Genomic DNA, 23,584 nt, shown 5'->3' on the forward strand with positions numbered 1-23,584 from the left:
TTTTCCTTTCTTTCTTTCATTTTTCTTTTCTTTTCTCTCTCTTTCCTTCTTTTTTCTCCTTCCTTCTTTCCTTCCTTCCTTCCCTTTTTCCTTCCTTCCTCCTCCTCCTCCTCCTCCTCCTCCTCCTCCTCCTCCTTCTTCTTCTTCTTCTTCTTCCTCTTCTTCTTCTTCTTCTTTCCTTCTTTCTTTTTCATTCTTTTCTTTTTTTTTTCCTGAATCTCCCTTCAGTCAGGGTCCTGAGGAAAGTCTCCGCTCCCCACCCTGCTGCTATAAAGTGATTTCTGCTCACACACACATGCACACTGGACAATGATGTAGCATTACTCCTCTCATTACAAGGCCTCACCCTCAGAAATTGTGCTAAGAGAACTTGTGCTTCTAGAGTTTTCTGCCAAAGGGCTATGTAAGTGCCCAGAGGATTCATGGCTTACTTTTATTCCCAGATCTTGAATCTGCAGCAGTGACCTGTTTCCTCCACTAGCCTAGGCTTCTGGGTCATCTGTCCCTCTTATCTGCCTGCATGTACACATTTGTAAGTCAGAGCTACTTCGCCTGCCTGGGCAAGTAACTGCAGCAATAAGCAGTCTTTTCACCAACTGTGTACTTTTCCCTAACCATAGTTTTTTTTTATTTTCTTTTTCTTTTTCTTTTTTTTTGAGACTAAGTTTCATTCTTGTTGCTCAGGCTGGAAGTCAATGGTGAGATCTCAACTCATTGCAACCTGTCTCTCTGGTTCAAGAGATTCTCTTGTCTCAGCCTCCCAACTAGCTGGAATTAAAGGTGCATGCCACCACTCACAGCTAATTTTTGTATTTTCAGTAGAGATGGGGTTTCAGCATGATGGCCAGCCTTGTCTTAAGCTCGACCTCAGGGGATCCACCCACCTCGGCCTCCACAAAGTGCTGGTATTACTGGAGTGACCCTCTGCGCCCAGCCGATATAGGCTTTTTATAGCATATTCTTTTATACTGACTTTTTTCTTTTCCACAAATGCTGTTTCACAATCCCAAGGCCACGCGTCTGGTGCCTAAATACAAACCCTATTTAAAATCCAATGTCCACGAGATCAGGATAAATTATTTGGACTTACTTATTGTAAGCATAATACAAAATGAAAACAAGATGCTTAATCAACCTAAAAATAGAAAAGAAATTTACTCTTTTTATTCTTAAAATGTTTAATTTAGGGGAGGACTCAAGATGGCGCTGTGAGAACAACCCAGGATTGGAGCTCTTCTCGTTGAATCCGCAAACAGTGAGTCAGAGCGGCATTTCCAGACTGATCTTTGTTGCCCACAGAACGGGGAAACTCCCAAGTATAAAAAAGACACGGGACGCCAGGTAGTAGGTCTGCCTGGTGAAGCCGGCAGCCGGGGCGGCGGCGGCCGGCCCTACCCAGCAATCCCCACAGGGCGCGCTTGTCCAGGTGCCCTGCTGAACCGGCAACCTGAGACTTGAGAGGGCTGGACTTGAGACTGAACGAGACTTGGACAGTAGGCCAGCCCAGGGGATTGCAGGGATTGGGATACCCAGTGGGACGAACAAAACCGCGATTTCAAACTATCCCGAGCAGACGGTCCGAGACGCTCTGTGGGGGAGGGGCGTCCACCACTACCGAGGCAACCCGCCCCAAATGAGATACACGCCCACTGCTGATGCATCCAGCCATTGCCGAGGCAACCCGCCCCAACTGAGATACACGCCCACTGCTGACGCAGCCAGCCATTGCCGAGGCAACCCGCCCCAACTGAGATACATGCCCATTGCTGATGCAGCCAGCCGTTGCCAAGGCAACCCGTCCCTACTAAGATACACACCCACTGCTGAGGCAGCCTGCCATTGCTGAGGCAACACGCTACAACGAAGAGACTCCGCTGCAGGGCGTGGCGGAGACCACAGCAGAGCTGGCAGGAACAGCGCGAATCACACAACAGCAGGGCGGAGCCTCGGCAGCCAAACAGTGGCTAGTCTGCCTTCTAGCTGGGCAGGACACCTGATCGGACATCCAAAAATAAAGGCCAAACCCCTCAACACAGAGCATTTGAGAAAAAAAAAGGGTTTCTTAATGAGCTCTGTTGCAGCAGAATAAAACATAGCAGCCTAACAGCCCTGAAGGAACAACAGAGCACACAGCTCAGCAATTAAACCCCTATAAAGTACAAACTGTCTCCTCAAGCAGCTCCCTGACCCCTCTATATCCAAAAGACTGACATTAGGCAGTCATCATCCTGGGACAAAGAGAGCAGAAAAAGAAACTGGTAGCATCCCTCGCTGTGCCACGGCTACTAGAGGTGCACCCCAGACAAGCAGGGTCTGGAGCTGACCTCAGCAGTCATACAGCGAAGGGGCTAGACTTGTAGAAGGAAAACAAAGCAACAGAAATACTTCATCATCAACATTCTGGGTGTCCACTCAGAGACCCAAACGAAAAGACAGCAACTACGCAGTCGACCAGTGGACAAATCCACAAAGATGGGAAGAAACCAGCGCAAAAAGGAGGAAAACACCTGAAACAAGAACACCTCGCCTCCTAGAAAGGACCAAAATTCCTCAACAGCAAGGGAGCAAAGCTGGACGGAGAATGACTGTGACGAAATGAGGGAATTAAACTTCAGAAGATGGATAATGAGAAACTTTTGTGAGCTAAAAGATAATGTATTAAATCAATGCAAAGAAACTAAGAACCTTGAAAAAAGATTTGAAAAAAGATTCGAGGAAATGATAACAAGAATGGATACCTTAGAGAGGAATATGAATGAATTAAAGGAGCTGAAAAACACAATACGAGAACTTCGCGAAGCAAACACAAGTTTCAATAGCCGAATTGACCAAGCAGAAGAAAGAATATCAGAAGTCGAGGATCAACTCAATGAAATAAAATGAGAAACCAAGATCAGAGAAAAAAGTGCAAAAAGGAATGAACAAAGTCTCCAAGAAATGTGGGACTATGTGAAAAGACCTAACCTACGTTTGATAGGTGTACCAGAAGGGGACGAAGAGAATGAATCCAAGCTGGAAAATACTCTTCAGGACATCATCCAGGAAAATTTCCCCCACCTAGCAAGACACGCCAACACTCAATTGCAGGAAATACAGAGAACACCACAAAGATATTCCGCAAGAAGAGCAACCCCAAGGCACATAATTGTCAGATTCAACAGGGTTGAAATAAAGGAGAGAATACTAAGGGCAGCCAGACAGAAAGGTCGGGTCACCCACAAAGGGAAGCCCATCAGACTCACAGCAGATCTCTCGGAAGAAACACTACAAGCCAGAAGAGAGTGGGGGCCAATATTCAACATTCTTAAAGAAAAGAACTTTCAACCCAGAATTTCATATCCAGCCAAACTGAGCTTCAGAAGTGAAGGAAGAATGAAATCCTTTGCGAACAAGCAAGTACTCAGAGATTTTGTCACCACCAGGCCTGCTTTACAAGAGCTCCTAAAAGAGGCACTACACATAGAAAAAATCAATCAGTACCAGCCATTCCAAAATCACACTGAATCCTAAAGAGCATCAACATAATGAAGAATCTACAACAACTAAAAGGCAAAACAGCCACTTAGCATCAAAATGGCAGTATCAAATTCACACATAACAATATTAACCCTAAATGTAAATGGACTAAATGCACCAATCAAAAGACACAGACTGGCAAATTGGATAAAAAGCCAAAACCCATCAGTGTGCTGTATCCAGGAAACCCAACTCACATGCAAGGATACACAAAGGCTCAAAATAAAGGGATGGAGGAAGATTTACCAAGCTAATGGAAAGCAAAAAAAAAAAAGCAAGAGTTGCAATTCTCATCGCAGATAAAATAGACTTTAAAGCAACAAAGATCAAAAGAGACAAAGAAGGCCGTTACATAATGGTAAAAGGATCTATACAACAAGAAGAGCTAACGATCCTAAACATATATGGACCCAACACAGGAGCACCCAGATACATAAGGCAAGTTCTTAATGACTTACAAAAGGACTTAGACTCCCACACAATAATAGTGGGAGACTTTAACACTCCACTGTCAATACTAGACAGATCTACCAGACAAAAAATCAACAAGGATATCCAGGGCTTGAACTCAGACCTGGAGCAAGCAAACCTGGTGGACATTTACAGAACTCTCCACCCCAAATCCACAGAATACACATTCTTCTCAGCACCACATCACACCTACTCTAAAATTGACCACATAATTGGAAGTAAAGCACTGCTCAACAAATGCAAAACAACTGAAATCATAGCAAACAGCCTCTCAGACCATAGTGCAATCAAGTTAGAACTCAGAATTCAGAAACAGACCCAGAACCGCACAGCTTCATGGAAACTGAACAACTGGCTCTTGAATGTTGACTGGGTAAGCAACGAAATGAAGGCAGAAATAAAGAAGTTCTTCAAAACCAATGAGAACGAAGACACAACGTGCCAGAACCTCTGGGACACATTTAAAGCAGTCTCTAGAGGAAAGTATATAGCAATAAGTGCCCATATGAGGAGAATTGAGAGATCCAAAATTGACACCCTATCGTCAAAATTGAAAGAGCTGGAGGAGCAAGATCAACAAAACTCAAAACCCAGCAGAAGACAAGAAATAACTAAGATCAGAGCTGAGCTGAAGGAGATTGAGACACGAAAATCCCTTCAAAAAATCAATAAATCCAAGAGCTGGTTTTTTGAAAAGATCAACAAAATAGACAGACCACTAGCCAGATTGATTAAAAATAAAAGAGAGAACAACCAAATAGATGCAATAAAAAATGATAAAGGGGAAATCACCACAGATTCCACAGAAATTCAAACCATCATCAGAGAATATTACAAACAACTCTATGCGCATAAACTAGTAAACCTGGAAGAAATGGACAAATTCCTGGATTCCTGTGTCCTCCCAAGCCTAAACCAGGAGGAAGCTGAAACTATGAATAGACCAATAACAAGGTCTGAAGTTGAGGCAGCAATTAAGAGCCTACCACACAAAAAAAGCCCAGGTCCAGACGGGTTCACAGCCGAATTCTACCAGACACACAAGGAAGTGCTGGCACCATTTCTTCTAAAACTATTTCAAACAATCCAAAAAGAGGGAATCCTTCCCAAATCATTTTATGAGACCAACATAATTCTGATGCCAAAACCCGGCAGAGACCCAACAAGAAAAGAAAACTTCAGGCCAATGTCCATGATGAACATAGATGCAAAAATCTTCAATAAAATATTGGCAAGCCAATTGCAACAGCAAATCAGAAAACTTATTCATCATGATCAAGTAGGATTCATCCCGGGGATGCAAGCCTGGTTCAACATATGCAAGTCTATCAACGTAATTCACCACATAAACAGAACCAAAAACAAAAACCACGTGATTATCTCAATTGACGCAGAGAAGGCATTTGACAAAATTCAACAGCCCTTATGCTAAAAACCCTCAATAAACTCGGTATCGATGGAACGTATATCAAAGTAATAAAAGCTATTTATGACAAACCAACAGCCAATATCATACTGAATGGGCAAAAACTGGAAGCATTCCCTTTGAAATGTGGCACTAGACAAGGATGCCCTCTCTCACCACTCCTATTCAATATAGTACTGGAAGTTCTAGCCAGAGCAATCAGGCAAGAAAAAGAAATAAAGGGTATTCAAATAGGAAAGGTGGAAGCCAAATTGTCTCTATTTGCAGACGACATGATAGTATACCTAGAAGACCCCATCGCCTCAGCCCAAAAACTCCTGAAACTGATAAGCAACTTCAGCAAAGTCTCAGGATATAAAATCAATGTGCAAAAATCACAAGCATTCGTCTACACCAATAACAGACTTAAAGAAAGCCAAATCAAGAGTGAACTGCCATTCGCAATTGCTACAAAAAGAATAAAATACCTTGGAATACAACTCACAAGGAACGTAAGGGACCTCTTCAAGGAGAACTACAAACCACTGCTCAACGAAATCAGAGAGGACACAAACAGATGGAGAAACATTCCATGTTCATGGTTAGGAAGAATTAATATCGTGAAAATGGCTATACTGCCCAAAGTAATTTACAGAATCAACGCTATCCCCATCAAGCTACCATTGTCTTTCTTCACAGAACTGGAAAAAACCACCATGAACTTCATATGGAACCAAAAGAGAGCCCGCATAGCCAAGTCAATTCTAAGCAAAAAGAACACAGCTGGGGGCATCACACTACCGGATTTCAAACTATACTACAAGGCTACAGTAATCAAAACAGCATGGTACTGGTACCAAAACAGAGATATAGACCAATGGAACAAAACAGAGGCACCGGAGGCAACACAACATACATACAACTATACAATCTTTGATAAACCTGACAAAAACAAGCAATGGGGCAAGGATTCCATGTTTAACAAATGGTGTTGGGAAAACTGGCTAGCCATGTGCAGAAAGCAGAAACTGGACCCCTTCCTGACACCTTACACTAAAATTAACTCCAGATGGATTAAAGACTTAAACATAAGACCTGGCACCATAAAAACCCTAGAAGGAAATCTAGGCAAAACTATCCAGGACATAGGAGTAGGCAAGGACTTCATGAACAAAACACCAAGAGCATTGGCAACAAAAGCCAAAATAGACAAATGGGACCTAATGAAACTCCACAGCCTCTGCACGGCAAAAGAAACAGTCACTAGAGTGGATCGGCAACCAACAGAATGGGAAAAAATTTTCGCAGTCTACCCATCTGACAAAGGGCTGATATCCAGAATTTACAAACAACTCAAGCAGATTTACAGGAAAAAAACAAACAAGCCCATTCAAAAGTGGGCAAAGGATATGAACAGATACTTTACGAAAGAAGACATATATGAGGCCAACAATCATATGAAAAAATGCTCATCGTCACTGGTCATCAGAGAGATGCAAATGAAAACCACATTGAGATACCATCTCACGCCAGTTAGAATGGCGATCATTAAAAAATCTGGAGACAACAGATGCTGGAGAGGATGTGGAGAAAAAGGAACACTTTTACACTGTTGGTGGGAGTGTAAATTAGTTCAACCATTGTGGAAGACGGTGTGGCGATTCCTCAAGGCCTTAGAAATAGAAATTCCATTTGACCCAGCAATCCCATTACTGGGTATATATCCAAAAGACTATAAATCGTTCTACTATAAGGACACATGTACACGAATGTTCATTGCAGCACTGTTTACAATAGCAAAGACCTGGAATCAACCCAAATGCCCATTGATAATAGACTGGATTGGAAAAATGTGGCACATATACACCATGGAATATTATGCAGCAATCAGAAATGATGAGTTCGTGTCGTTTGTAGGGACATGGATGAATCTGGAAAACATCATCCTCAGCAAACTGACACAAGAACAGAAAATGAAACACCGCATATTCTCACTCATAGGTGGGTGATGAAAAATGAGAACACATGGACACAGAAAGGGGAGTACTAAACACTGGGGTCTATTGGGGGGAAAAGGGGAGGGCCAGTGGGAGGGGGAGGTGGGGAGGGATAGCCTGGGGAGAAATGCCAAATGTGGGTGAAGGGGAGAAGAAAAGCAAAGCACACTGCCATGTGTGTACCTACGCAACTGTCTTGCATGCTCTGCTCATGTACCCCAAAACCTATAATCCAATAAAAAATTAAAAAAAAAATTCTGTTTTAGAACTGATTTGTGGGTTATTTTGCATCCCATGAGTTACTGTATGTTGTGTTTCTATTTTCTTTTATCTCAATATACTTTCTGATTTCCCTTTTCTTTTTCTATTTGACACGTTGGTTGTCAAGGAATATGTTATTTTTGTGAGATTCAAATTTCTCTTTGGCTATTGATTTGTAGTTTTATTAAATTGTAATTTTAAAAGGTGAAACATCGGGACATGGAAGCTCATGTCTGTAATCCAAGCACTTTGAGAAGCCAAGGCAGGTGGATTATCTGAGGTCAGGAGTTTCAGACCAGTCTGACCAACATAACGAAACCGCATCTTTACTGAAACTACAAAATTAACTTGGTGTGGTAGTGTGTGCGTGTAATTTTACCTACTTGGGAGGTTGAGGCAGGAAAATCACTTAAACCTGGGAGGTGAAGGTTGAAGTGAGCTGAGATCTCGCCCTTGCACTCCATCCTGGGTGATAGAGTGAGACTTCATCTCAAAACAAACAAAAAAAAGTTGATATAATTTTAATATTTTTAAGCACAGCACATTCTATGCATTCATTATGTAATTCCCACATGCAGACCACTGTCCCTTATAGAGTGGAAGAAAAGAAGGCCGTGCTCCCAAAAATTACTCGGACAGCTAAGATCAAGGAACATACCCAAGCTAGATGAGATATCAAATATTTCTAAACAGAATTATATTATATGATAAAAATATTAAATTATTCTTACATGACTGATAGTTCACTTGTTATGACAACAAGCCCACTGTTATTTCATACCATAGCTAACTCATACCTTGTAATATGTCATAGGTAAGCAAAAGTCAACTAAATTACTCATTCAAACACAGTAAACTAATGAATTATCAATCTGTTTCTTTTTATTTTGGCAATCAGTGTTTTTTAAATCTTTAGGAAAGTAAGTAGGAAGAAAAATGAAGATGATATTCAGAAAAGACTTTTAGTTGCAGATTCAACACCTACAAATCTAACTTCAAAAAACAACACTGAGACATGCTTCTCCAAATGTCAATCAGGACCCCTAATAAGTGGCATCCACTGAGTGCCTACAAGAAATACAGAATTTCAGGCTCACCCCAACTCAGGAATTACAATCTGGCTTTTAACAAGAATCCTAAGTAGAGGAAATACACATAAATTTGAGGACAGCCTGGAGCCTCTCAAGGGGTCATGAGGATGGGGCGGCTGGGTGCCTACAGCTTTAGATATGCCACAGGACGAAAGGATCCTGGAGAAAACTGATTGTAGGTGTGTGTTGCACCCTTCTTGTTTCTCGAGGAGGGACACACCTCGGAATGATTAGGACACCTGCAGGTGGCAGACAGACCCCACTACGCCGAGGCTTTTTGAAGAACCAGGAAAACGAAGAATGCCGAGCGCCGCAGCCCCAAACTGAGCCAAACGTTGACCGACATCACAAGGTAAGCAGACTACAGAGAAACCGCGCTGGAGTGCACTGGCCACACTTGTGTCCGTGTGTCACACACACACACACAAACACACGCACACACTCATCAACACACTCAGAAAGATACATGCATACACACACACTCACACTCAGAAAGACACACGGAGACATCCAACGCTAACACGGAAACACACACTGCCAGGTAGCTCCTGAGGCTAGGGGGTTCTGCTCTCTGCCTGGAAGCCCCTCGGGGACAGAGCAGCCCCGCCACTGGCAGGCAGGCCTTACCTGGAAATCCCAGCCACGAGGGCTTTCAACGAGAGGCACCCTCACACTGTTTGGGCAGGTCTGCAGCAACTTGGTGATTCCTGGGGAGCGCCGTGGACATCCCTGAAGCCCCGACAGATCTTTCTTCTGCCTGGCTCGGCCTGCCGGATTCCTAAAATCGCAGGACTCAGCGATGATCGCGCGGAGAAAGAGTCCGTTGCCCGATGCTGAGGCACTGCCACAGAGGACCGCTGCTTTGGGAAGCCACTGTGATCGTTCCCCAGGCAACGGTGGCTGTTACTGTGACGCGAGTCCAGGCTCAGCGCTGGCGCTTGTGACAGGCCGCTTGCGCATGCGCTTTCGTCTGCCCAGCTGGGGAGCCGCGATGCTGGCGCTGTCCAGCTGCTGCCGCACAGGTACAAGGTGGAGACGGTGGCAGGGTCGGCGCCTGGAAAAAGGCTGCGTGCCACAAACAGCATAGGCCCCTGTCAGTCCTGACCTCAGTACCTCGTTGCAACCACTCTTCGGTTCCGGTCGGGGGAAGGAGGAGAGCGCTTCAGGCCAGGAAGCGGGCACTATGGGTGTTACCAGAACGTTACCCGGCCCCATAAGCTGACTGCCACTCTTCGACCTGGGCCACCCACCAAGGGGCCCTGCCTTTATCTCCAAGCCCAGGGACTCCTGCATCTCACCACTACTGTCTCTTCATGGAGGGAACAACCACAAAGAGGCAAGCCCTCTGTGCAGCAGAGGTGTTGACACCTGAAACTGGCTTCCCATGGGGGTCGATCATGTGTAGAGGGTGTTTCCAAAGCTTTTTTTGCATAACACTTGCATGACCTACAGCAAAAACACTTCAATCAAACTCAAATCAAACAGATACTCAGACACACACACACACACACATGCACACACACACACACACACACACACACACACCAGTCCTGATGAATACTAATATGTTTCATACTTTGTCAAAAAGACCTCAATCAATCTGGTATTTTAAAGACAGTAAGACACAGGAGATACTCATATATATTTAAATAATTAATAAGAGGATCACAAGCTCTTTATGTTTTTAACTACTGATTCAAATTAGTCATCCTCAACCCCATCCTTAACCTGCTGCAAATATTCTTGAGTTAAATTCTTCTTCATTATAGAAGATTGTTATTGTTTTCTTTATTTTTGTGTGTCATTTACACTGTTGTATTAGACTCATGCTTGGGGAGTCATTTTTGCCATACTGCAATAGTTGTACTGCAGTCCGAATTATTCATGTGTATCTCTTGAACATGGAACTACTTAGTACATTACCCTATATTTTGGGGAACTTAACTTTCAGCATAGCTCCCAAGACATTCTACATAAACTAAGTCTGAAATATTAGCCAATTCCTTACAACTTTTCTAGATTTATTGAAGAATTTTCTCTTTCTCTACTACAAATTTTACTCGATCGTTCTCGCTGCTTTTATGAAAAAACTCAAAATTTAAGACTTCATGCCATCGTTTGAGAAATTACAAGTGACATTCGCAATCATGAAAATAGATGACATGATTTGGAATAAATATTTAAAAGCCTAACAAATACTAATATGTTTATTTAATCAAAATGTCTTTGTTCTTTTAAAATCAATATATAAGTTTAAAATTAAAATTTAATTTTTCAAGTAAATATTTAAAAACCTGACAACACTCAAATCTTTGTTTTATCAATATGTTTATTATTTCAGAAATATTGAATTTGTGTGTCCTCCGGTAATTTAATGAGGCTTTACCAGAAGATAATTTTTTCCAGAAATTGGAACTTTTTACCTTACAAATTTTTTGTAACAATTGGAAGGACCTTTGTGCCACTGTCTTTGAGGGTTTGATGCCTGTTTTTAATTAGCTTTTTGTTCACCCCTTCACTGGCCCACCCCACTCAGAGCTTTCATCAATTTCTTCTGGACTGTTAAGAAGAGCCTACGTGATTAATCAGGTGAGATTCCTGATCAGCATTAGGACTGATTAAAAGAAAACAATTACCAGATGAAACAAAGAAAGGAAAAGGGAACAAAAAAAGCTCTTCCTGGGCCATCTTCTCACTTTTCTTTATGTCACCAGAGAGAAGCATTTAACCCAAATTTCAACATTTAGAATAGGCTAAGGGAGTGTAGAAACATTATTGTTTTGACATAAAACATCATAACCTTAGCAAAAAGTGCTTAGATCAAATTGGTTTATGGCCTCTAAGGAGAGACTGTTGTCCAACAACTCTTCTCCAGAAAAAAGCAATTTTCTGTGTCAGATTATCACTCTTATTTGCATCTACATTCAGAGTATAACCATGCGTGGGAGCTTAATAAGTGGATGAAATCTGTTTCTGAAGTACTGTTTCTGATAAAGAATATTTTAAGATAGGTCTTATTGTGAAATTATTTCCACTTTTGTTCTGTGATGAGAATATAATAGACATAGACAGTTAATCCCTAAAGACAAGGTTTTAGCATCCAATTTACCTGACAAGATTTTCCTTGTCCCCAAGTTTCTTGCAAAGTTGCATATGCAATTCTTCCATCTACAGCCTTGGGCTTCTTTTGCAACACAGACTCCCTTTGTCTTCTCTCACCAGAACCTCTTTCCAAACACATAAGGAATAATAAAATGAAACATAACCAGTCATAATCAGGATGTGATGGAAACGACTTTATGCAAACACCTTACTCAAATTTAACACTGTGTAAAGGTCTTAACATATTCCAACCTCATGTTTTTCTTTCATGAGAGAGAAGCCTTGTTTCCTCCGCTGATACTCTGAAGAAAAATATATACATAACAAATGTTGAATTAATGATAAAAATAAATTTCATATTTTCAACATTCTTGCTTAAGTTAGTTCCTTGAAGACTTAGCTATGTCTAATTAGTACAGTATAAGACTACTGCATTTCATTATCATTTTTGCCACAGAAATTTAAAAGTAACACGTTCAATATACTCTAAAGTACTTCACCTGTAAATCACCATATATCTGATGGAATAAATGAATTCTCGAAAATTATTTTAAAGAATTATAGCAACATTTCTTAGTTATCCATAATTATGATTTACTCAGAGTTTCAGGTTTTATAACTTATCACAAATGACTTCTACAGCTGAAATGCTCAACCTGGGTTAACTACACACATCATTTGCCCACATGTATGCATGTGCATTCATGTTTACGTAAACAAATAATTTCTAAGCAACTGAAAACAGCAGAAGGAAAAGGTCTCACACATCTAAAAACCTAGAAAGTGTAAAACCAACTAAAATGTCTTATAAAAGATCATTTAAAACTAAATTCATTGAAAATTCACATCCCGTTGATCAGAATACATCTACCATTTCAAAGCACATATATAAGCATGTCAAAGAAATCTAAGTACATAAGTATTTGCAGCCAATAAGTTAGAAACCTCCACCAAGCACAGCACATTCTATGCGTAGATTGTGTAATTCCCACATGCAGATGATGGTCCCTTAGAGAGTGGCAGAAAAGGAGGCCCTGCTCCCAAAAATTACTCGGACAACTGAGATCAAAAAATATTCCCAAGCTAAATTACATACCAAATATTTCTAAACAGAATGACATTAAACTACAAATATATTAAATTTTTCTTATATGACTGATAGTTCACTTGTTTATGATGCCAAGCCCACTGTTGTTTCATACCATGGCTGACTCATACCTTGTAATCTGTCCTTAGGTAACCAAGAGTCAACTAAATTAGTCATTCAAACACAGTCAATTTATGAATTATCAATCTGTTTCCCTTTATTTTGGCAATCAGTGTGTTTTAATTTTTTTAGGAAAGTAACTAGGAAGAAAAATGAAGATGATATGCTGAAAAGACTTTTAAATGCAAACTCGACACCTACGATTCTTAGTTCAAGAGAACAATACTGAGACTTGCTCCCCCAAATGTTAATCAGGACCCCTAATCAGTGGCATCCACTGAGTGCCTACAAGAAATACCGAATTTCAGGCTCACCCCAACTCAGGAATAACAATCTGGCTTTTAACAAGAATCCTAAGTAGAGGAAATACACATAAGTTTAAGGACAGCACTGGAGCCCCTGAAGGGGTCATGAGGATGGAACGGTTGGGTCCCTCCAACCTTAGATGTGCCACAGGACCAAGGGCTGCTGGAGGAAATTGATTGTAGGCATGTTGCCCCCGTCGTTCTTCTTGAGGAGTTTCTCGAAAAGTGACCCAACCTCGGGTTGAACAGGTGATTAGGACACCTGCAGGTGGCAGCCAGGCCCCACTACGCCTAGGCTTTTTGAAGCACCAGGAAAACGAAGAATGCGGGGCGCTGCAGCCCCAAACTGAGCCAAACGCTGACCGACAGCACAAGGTAAGCAGACTACAGAGAAACCGCGCTGGAGTGCACTGGCCACACTCGTGTCAACGTGTCCCACCCGTTTCGCAAACGATGGCATGAAGTCTTAAATTTTGAGTTTTTTCATAAAAGCAGTGAGAAAGATCGAGTAAAATTTATAGTAGAGAACGAAAAAATTTTTCAATAAATTTAGAAAAGTTGTAAAAAATTGGCTATTTCAGACTTAGTTTATGTAGAATGTCTTCGGAGCTATGCTAAAAGTTAAGTTCCCCAAAATATAGGGTAAAGTACTAAGTAATTCCATGTTCAGGAGATACACATGAATAATTCGGACTGCAGTACAACTATTGCAGTATGGCAAAAATGACTCCCCAAGCATGAGTCTAATACAACAGTGTAAATAACACAACAAAAATAAAGAAAACAATAACAATCTTCTATAATGAAGAAGAATTTAACTCAAGAATATTTGCGGCAGGTTAAGGAGGGGGTTGAGGATGACTAATTTGAATCAGTAGTTAAAAACATAAAGAGCTTGTGATCCTCTTATTAATTATTTAAATATATATGAGTATCTCCTGTGTCTTACTGTCTTTAAAATACCAGATTGATTGAGGTCTTTTTGACAAAGTATGAAACATATTAGTATTCATCAGGACTGGTGTGTGTGTGTGTGTGTGCGTGTGTGTGTGTGTCTGAGTATCTGTTTGATATGAGTTTGATTGAGGTGTTTTTGCTGTAGGTCATGCAAGTGTTATGAACACTGAACCTGTTGAGTGCCAGGGATTTCACGGAGCTAAAGAGACTGGGGTTTGCTGGGTGCATGCCAGGTGGCAGGTAGTGATACCCGTGTGGGGGCTGGGGCATCTTGCCCTTTTGCCGGCTCCTTCTGTCCTTTCAGGCAGGAATCCCTGAAGGAGGCTTGGACTCTGGCACAGTCCCTCTTCAGATGGCAGATGTCATCTTCCTGTGCTTGGCTTTCTTGGGGGCTCTCAGCGGCATGCCTGGGCTTCTGCCTCGGGCTTGATTTCACCAAAAAAAGCTTTGGAAACACCCTCTACACATGATCGACCCCCATGGGAAGCCAGTTTCAGGTGTCACCACCTCTGCTGCACACTGGGCTTGCCTCTTTGTGGTTGTTCCCTCCATGTCCAGACAGTAGTGGTGAGATGCAGGAGTCCCTGGGCTTGGAGATAAAGGCAGGGCCCCTTGGTCGGTGGCCCAGGTCGCAAAGTGGCAGTCAGCTCATTGGGCCGGGTAACGTTCTGGTAACACCCAAAGTGCCCGCTTCCAGGCCTGAAGCGCTCTCCTCCTCCCCCCGACCGGAACCGAAGAGTGGCTGCAACGAGGTACTGAGGTCAGGACTGTCAGGGGCCTATGCTGCTTGTGGCACGCAGCCTCCTTCCAGGCGCCGCCCCTGCCACCGTCTCCACCTTGTACCTGTGCGGCAGCAGCTGGACAGCGCCAACATCGCGGCTCCCCAGCTGGGCAGACGAAAGCGCATGCGCAAGCGGCCTGTCACAAGCGCCAGCGCTGAGCCCGGGCTCGCGTCACAGGAACAGCCACCGTTGCCTGGGGAACGATCACAGTGGCTTCCCAAAGCAGCGGTCCTCTGTGGCAGTGCCTCAGCATCGGGCAACGGACTCTTTCTCCGCGCGATCATCGCTGAGTCCTGCGATTTTAGGAATCCGGCAGGCCGAGCCAGGCAGAAGAAAGATCTGTCGGGGCTTCAGGGATGTCCACAGCGCTCCCCAGGAATCACCGAGATGCTGCAGACCTGCCCAAACAGTGTGAGGGTGCCTCTCGTTGAAAGCCCTCTCGGCTGGGATTTCCAGGTACCCCCTGCCTGCCAGTGGCGGGGCTGCTCTGTCCCCGAGGGCTTCCAGGCAGAGAGCAGAACCCCGCAGCCTCAGGAGCTACCTGGCAGTGTGTGTTTCCGTGTGAGTGTTGGATGTCTCCGTGTGTCTTTCTGAGTGTGTGTGTGTGTGTGTGTGTGTATTCATGTATCTTTCTGAGTGTGTTGATGAGTGTGTGCGTGTGTTTGTGTGTGTGTGTGTGACACGCGGACACAAGTGTGGCCAGTGCACTCCAGCGCGGTTTCTCTGTAGTCCGCTTACCTTCTGCTGCCGGTCAGCGTTTGGCTCAGTTTGGGGAGGCGCTCCGCATTCTTCGTTTTCCTGGTGCTTCAAAAAGCCTCGGCGTAGTGGGGTCTGGCTGCCACCTGCAGGTGTCCTAATCACCTGCTCATTCCGAGGTGTGTCCCTCCTCGAGAAACAAGACGGGTTCAACACACCTACAATCAGTTTCCTCCAGGAGCCCTTGGTCCTGTGGCACATCTAAGGCTGTATGGACCCAGCCCCCTCATTCTCATGACCCCTAGAGAGGCTCCAGGTTGTCCTTAAACTTATGTGTATTTTCTCTACTTAGGATTCTTGTTAAAAGATTGTCATTCCTGAGTTGGGGTGAGCCTGAAATTCTGTATTTCTTGTAGGCACTCAGTGGATGCCACTTATTAGGGGCCCTGATTGACATCTGGAGAAGCAAGTCTCAGTATTGTTCCTTTGAAGTTAGATTTGTAGGTGTTGAGTCTGCAACTAAAAGTCTTTTCTGAATATCATCTTCATTTTTCTTCCTACTTACTTTCCTAAAAAATTAAAACACACTGATTGCCAAAATAAAAAGAAACAGATTGATAATTCATTAGTCTACTGTGTTTGAATGACTAATTTAGTTGACTTTTGCTTACCTAAGGACAGATTACAAGGTATGAGTTAGCCATGTTATGAAATAACAGTGGGCTTGTTATCATAACAAGTGAACTATCAGTGATGTAAGAATAATTTAATATTTTTATCATCTAATGTAATTCTGCTTAGAAATATTTGATATCTAATCTAGCATGGGTATGTTCCTTGATCTTAGCTGTCCGAGTAATTTTTGGGAGCATGGCCTTCTTTTCTTCCACTCTCTAAGGGACAGTGGTCTGCATCTGGGAATTACACAATCAATGCATAGAATGTGCTGTGCTTACAAATATCAAAAGAGACAAAGATGGCCATTACATAATGGTAAAAGGATCGATACAACAAGAAGAGCTAACGATCCTAAACATATATGGACCCAATGCAGGAGCACCCAGATACATAAGGCAAGTTCTTAATGACTTACAAAAGGACTTAGACTCCCACACAATAATAGTGGGAGACTTTAACACTCCACTGTCAATACTAGACGGATCAAACAGACAGAAAATCAACAAGAATATCCAGGGCTTGAACACAGACCTGGAGCAAGCAAACCTGATAGACATTTACAGAACTCTCCACCCCAAATCCACAGAATACACATTCTTCTCAGCACCACATCACACCTACTCTAAAATTGACCACATAATTGGAAGTAAAGCACTGCTCAACAAATGCAAAACAACTGAAATCATAACAAACAGCCTCTCAGACCATAGTGCAATCAAGCTAGAACTCAGAATTCAGAAACCAACCCAGAACCGCACAGCTTCATGGAAACTGAACAACTGGCTCTTGAATGTTGACTGGGTAAACAACGAAATGAAGGCAGAAATAAAGAAGTTCTTCGAAACCAATGAGAACGAAGACACAACGTGCCAGAACCTCTGGGACACATTTAAAGCAGTCTCTAGAGGAAAGTATATAGCAATAAGTGCCCATATGAGGAGAATGGAGAGATCCAAAATTGACACCCTATCGTCAAAATTGAAAGAGCTGGAGGAGCAAGATCAACAAAACTCAAAACCCAGCAGAAGACAAGAAATAACTAAGATCAGAGCTGAGCTGAAGGAGATTGAGACACGAAAAACCCTTCAAAAAATCAATAAATCCAAGAGCTGGTTTTTTGAAAAGATCAACAAAATAGACAGACCACTAGCCAGATTGATTAAAAAGAAAACAGAGAACAACCAAATAGATGCAATAAAAAATGATAAAGGGGAAATCACCACAGAGTCCACAGAAATTCAAACCATCATCAGAGAATATTACAAACAACTCTATGCGCATAAACTAGTAAACCTGGAAGAAATGGATAAATTCCTGGACTCCTGTGTCCTCCCAAGCCTAAACCAGGAGAAAGCTGAAACTATGAATAGACCAATAACAAGGTCTGAAGTGGAAGCAGCAATTAAGAGCCTACCTCACAAAAAAAGCCCAGGTCCAGACGGGTTCACAGCCGAATTCTACCAGACACACAAGGAGGAGCTGGTACCATTCACTGGTCATCAGAGAGATGCAAATCAAAACCACATTGAGATACCATCTCACGCCAGTTAGAATGGCGATCATTAAAAAATCTGGAGACAACAGATGCTGGAGAGGATGTGGAGAAAAAGGAACACTTTTACACTGTTGGTTGGAGTGTAAATTAGTTCAACCATTGTGGAAGACGGTGTGGGGATTCCTCAAGGTCTTAGAAATAGCAATTCCATTTGACCCAGCAATCCCATTACTGGGTATATATCCAAAAGACTATAAATCGTTCTACTATAAGGACACATGTACACGAATGTTCATTGCAGCACTGTTTACAATAGCAAAGACCTGGAATCAACCCAAATGCCCATTGATAATAGACTGGATTGGAAAAATGTGGCACATATACACCATGGAATATTATTCAGCAATCAGAAATGATGAGTTTGTGTTGTTTGTAGGGACATGGATGAATCTGGAGAACGTCAACCTCAGCAAACTGACACAAGAATAGAAAATGAAACACTGCATATTCTCACTCATAGGCGGGTGATGAAAAATGAGAACACATGGACACAGAAAGGGGAGTACTAAACACTGGGGTCTATTGGGGGGAAAGGGGGAGGGCCAGTGGGAGGGGGAGGTGGGGAGGGATACCTGGGGAGAAATGCCAAATGTGGGTGAAGGGGAGAAGAAAAGCAAAGCACACTGCCATGTGTGTACCTACGCAACTGTCTTGCATGCTCTGCTCATGTACCCCAAAACCTATAATCCAATAAAAAAAAAAGAATGTGCTGTGCTTAAAAATATTAAAATTATATCCACTTCTATTTATTTTTCTTTTTGAGATGGAGTCTCTCTCTATCACCCAGGCTGGAGTGCATGGGCGAGATCTCAGGTCACTTCAACCTTCACCTCCCAGGTTCACGTGATTTTCCTGCCTCAACCTCCCAAGTAGGTAAAATTACAGGCACATGCTACCACACCAAGTTAATTTTGTAGTTTCAGTAAAGATGCGGTTTCATTATGTTGGTCAGACTGGTCTGAAACTCCTGACCTCAGGTAATTCACCTGCCTCGGCTTCTCAAAGTGCTTGGATTACAGACATGAGCTTCCATGTCCCGATGTTTCTCCTTTCAAAGTTACAATTTAATAAAACTACAAATCAATAGCCAAAGAAAAATCTGAAGCTCACAAATATGTGAAAAGTAAATAACATATTCCTTGACATCCAACGTGTCAAATAGAAAAAGCAAAGGGAAATCAGAAAGTATATTGAGAGAAAAGAAAATAGAAACACAACATACAGTAACTCATGGAATGCAAAATAACCCACAAAATTCTAAAACAGAAATTTATAGTGCGGTCTTTCTATATTAAAAAAAGAAAGAGATGTTAGATAAAAACGTAATTCACAAAATATTTCAAAAAACTAAATATTCTCAATGATTGCATTATAATGAAAATAATAGGCTGGGCACAGTGGTTGACACCTGTAATCTCAGCACTTTGAGAGGCCAATATTTTGAGAGGGTGGATCATCTGAGGTTATCATTTGGAGAATAGCCTGGCCAACTGGGTTTCACCATGTTTCACCCAGTCTCTACTAAAAATAAAATAATTAGCCGGGTGTGGTCGCAGGTGCCTGTAATTTTGGCTACTGGGGAGACTGAGGCCGAAGCATCCCTTGAAACTAGGAAATGAAGGTTGTGGTGAGCCAAGATCGCACCACTGCCCTCCAGCCTAGGTTACAAAAGTGAAACTTTAGAGAAAGAGAGAGAGAAAATAAAAATCAGAGCAGAAGCAGATTTCATAGATACATAAAAGACAAAAAGGAGAGAAACAATTTACATATAAAAGGTATCTAAATTACACGTTTAAGAAGAAGAAGAGTAAATTTCTTTTTTATTTTTAGGTTGATTAAGTGTCTCATTTTCATTTTGCATTTACGCTTACAATGAGTAAGTCCAAATAATTTATCCTGATCTCGTGGACATTGGGTTTTAAATAGGGTTTGTATTTAGGCACCAGACGCGTGGCCTTGGGATTGTGAAACAGCATTTGTGGAAAAGAAAAAAGTCACTATAAAAGAAAATGTTATAAAAAGCCTATATGGCTGGGTGCAGAGGGTCACTCCAGTAATACCAGCACTTTGTGGAGGCCGAGGTGGGTGGATCACCTGAGGTCGAGCTTAAGACAAGGCTGGCCATCATGCTGAAAACTCATCTCTACTGAAAATACAAAAATTAGCTGTGAGTGGTGGCATGCACCTTTAATTCCAGCTAGTTGGGAGGCTGAGACAAGAGAATCTCTTGAACCAGAGAGACAGGTTGCAATGAGTTGAGATCCCACCATTGAATTCCAGCCTGAGCAACAAGAATGAAATTAGTCTCAAGAAAAAAAAAGAAAAAGAAAAAGAAAATTTAAAAAAAATGGGTAGGGAACAGTACACAGTTGGTGAAAAGACTGGTTATTGCTGCAGTTACTGGTCCAGGCAGGCAGGGTAGCTCTGACTTATAAATGTGTACATGCAGGCAGATAAGAGGGACAGATGACCCAGAAGCCTAGGCTAGTGGAGGAAACAGGTCACTGCTGCAGATTCAAGATCTGGGAATAAAAGTAAGCCATGAATCCTCTGGGCACTTACATAGCCCGTTGGCAGAAAACTCTAGAAGCACAAGTTCTCTTAGCACGATTTCTGAGGGTGAGACCTTATCATGAGAGGAGTAATGCTATATCATTGTCCAGTGTGCATGTGTGTGTGAGCAGAAATCACTTTATAGCAGCAGGGTGGGGAGCGGAGACTTTCCTCAGGACCCTGACTGAAGGGGGATTCAGGAAAAAAAAAAAAAGAAAAGAACGAAAAAGAAAGAAAGAAGAAGAAAAGAAGAAGAAGAAGAATAAGAAGAAGAAGAAGAAGAAGAAGAAGGAGGAGGAGGAGGAGGAGGAGGAGGAGGAAGGAAGGAAGGAAAAAGGGAAGGAAAGAAGGAAGGAGAAAAAAGAAAGAAAGAGAGAGAAAAGGAAAGAAAAATGAAAGAAAGAAAAGAAAAAGAGAAAGAAAGGAAGAAAGAAAATTTGGCTTACCCAAATCCTCAGAAATTTTCTCCTGGGTTTTCCTTAAAAGTTTTATGTCTTTATCGTTTACATTTAGGTCTACCATCCACTCTGAGTTAATCTGTGTGTATGGAGTAAATGAAGTATCAAAGTTCACTTATTTCCACGTGAAGTTCCAGTTATTTCACAATTGGAAGAAAAGACTATTCTTGTTGAATTAATTAATTTGAGTTAATTTGGCACCTTTGTGATAAACTGATTGGTCACAGAGATGTGGGTCTATTCCTAATCAATTCTGTTTCTTTGCTCTATATATCCATCCTGTGCCAAAACCACACTCACTAGATTAGCTTTATAGTTAAGTCTTGAAATCAGTTGAAAATAAAGTCTTTCCAACTTTCTCCTGTGACAAAAAAATGTTTTGTCAATTCCATGTCCTTTGAATATATATATAAATTTTGTAAACTGCTTGTCAAATTTTGCAAGAAAAGCTTGTGAAAATATTCATTGGGATGATGAACCTGTAGTGCAATGTGTGCAGAATTCACATCTTAAAAATTTTAAACTTCTAAACTATTAACATGGTATATTAATACCCATTTACCTTTGGTCTTCTTTAATCTCTCTCAGCAGTGTTTTGAGTTTCTTAGTATACTGAACTTACACTTATTTTGTTAAAGTTATTTCTAGTATTTAATGTTTTTGATATTATTTTGAATGGGATTTTTTTAAGATAGAGTCTCACTCTGTTGCCCAGGCTTGAGTGCAGTGGCATGATCTCGGTTTACAGGGTTCAAGCAATTCTCCTGCCTCAGCCTCCCCAGTAGGTAGTATCACAGAAAATCACCACCACACCTTAATAGTTTTGGTATTCTTAGTAGAGCTGGTGTTTCACCATGTTTGCCAGGCTGGTCTCAAACTCCTGACCTCATGATCCACTCACCTCAGCCTCCCAAAATTCTGGGACAACAGGCATAAACCACTATACCCAATCTGAATGGTACTATTTTAAAAATTTAATTTTTCAGTTGTTTATTATTGGCATTGTTGTTGTATTCTGTGACCTTGTTAAGGTAACTTGTTCATTCAAATACCTGCCACCATGCCCAGCTAATTTTGTATTTTTAGTAGAGACAGGGTTTCACCACATTGGTCAGGCTGGTCTTGAACTCCTAACTTCGGGTGATTAAACCACTTGGCTTCCCAAAATGCTATGATTATAGGCAAGAGCCACTTTGCCCAGACATCACCTTTAAATTTAGAGAAAATTTTTCTGATTAGAAAATTCTTGGTATTTCCTTTCAATGATTTTTTCAACTTTTACTTTTGTTTCAGGGGTACATGTGCAGGTTTATTATACAGGTAAGTTGAGTGTTGCAGGGGTTTACTGTACAAATTGTTTCACCAACCAATTAATGAGCATAGTATCTGATACCTAGTTTTTTGATCCTCAAACTCCTCCCACACTCTACCCTCCAGCAGGCCCTGGTGTCTGTTGCTCTCTTCTTTCTATTTATGTGTACTCAGTGATTAGCTTCGGCTGATAAGTGAGAACACGCAGCATTTGATTTTCTGTTTTGCATTAGATTGTTTAGGATAATGGCCTCCAGCTCTATCCATGTTGCTGCAAAAGACGTAATCTCATTCTTTTTAATCCAGTCTACCATTGCTGGTACTAAGGTTGATTCTATGTCTTTACTATTGTGAATAATGCTGTGATGGGCATATGTATGTAGAGGACTTTATGGTAGAAGGTTCATATTCCTTTGGAAATACACCCACTGGATTGTTGGGTAAAATGCTAGTTCTGCTCTAAGTTCTTTGAGTAATCTCCAAATTGCTTTTCACAGTCAAAGGATTTCCTTTTCAATGAATATTGCTGTGATATCTGGCTATCCAATGCAGAAGATCGACACTAGACCCTTTCTTTTACCGCATGCAAAAATCAACTTAAGATGGATTGAAGGCTTAAACCTAATAGCTAAAGTGTTGCTAGGGCTACGAAAACCCTTGAAGGAAACCTAGAAGATACCACTGTGGACATGGGTCCTGCAAACATTTCATGACAAAGATGCCAAAAGCAATGATAATAAAAACAGATATTGACAAATGGGACCTAATTAAACTGAAGAGCATCTGCGAAGTGAAAGAAATTTAAAAAGTAAACAGACAACCTACAGAATGGGAGAAAATATTTGCAAACCATGCACCTATCAAAGGGCTAATATCCAGAATCTATAAGAAACATAGGTCAAGTCTTACAACAGCTGTTATTCTAGAGCTAGTTTATTTCTGCTGCCAGGAAGGTGCCATCCATCTGTGGGCTCTCTTGTACCCCCCAGGTGTCCAATGAGTTTTCTCACTGAGGATCATCAGAACTTGCCTATGTTCCAGTTCTTCCTTACATCTAGAAATTGCTCGACTTACACCTCTCCACTAACTGCTCTCCTCCTGGCTACATGGGACTTTATTCTTTTTATGCACATCTTAGTTGTCAGCTAGAAACTTAAATCTTTATGAAAAATAGCTGCCTTTTCATCTGTGTAGCCTTCTCCTCTCCAGTTTCTGCCTCCCAAAATCTAGCTACCTAAG

General features: G+C 41.7%; 1 long non-coding RNA gene across 1 annotated transcript in view; it reads right to left on the reverse strand.

Annotated features, from left to right (window-relative positions):
* The window catches only part of LOC118150973 (uncharacterized), a 51,825-nt gene extending 42,171 nt beyond the window's left edge, over window positions 1-9,654 (reverse strand). Inside the window, exon 1 of the long non-coding RNA XR_008477067.2 lies at window positions 9,369-9,654. This is a non-coding gene — a long non-coding RNA (uncharacterized LOC118150973). The remainder of the gene's footprint in view (window positions 1-9,368) is intronic.
* Between the last annotated feature and the right edge of the window lie 13,930 nt (window positions 9,655-23,584).

Source organism: Callithrix jacchus, chromosome 16 (genome assembly GCF_049354715.1).
Source record: "Callithrix jacchus isolate 240 chromosome 16, calJac240_pri, whole genome shotgun sequence".
Classification (NCBI taxonomy): Eukaryota; Metazoa; Chordata; class Mammalia; order Primates; family Cebidae; genus Callithrix; species Callithrix jacchus.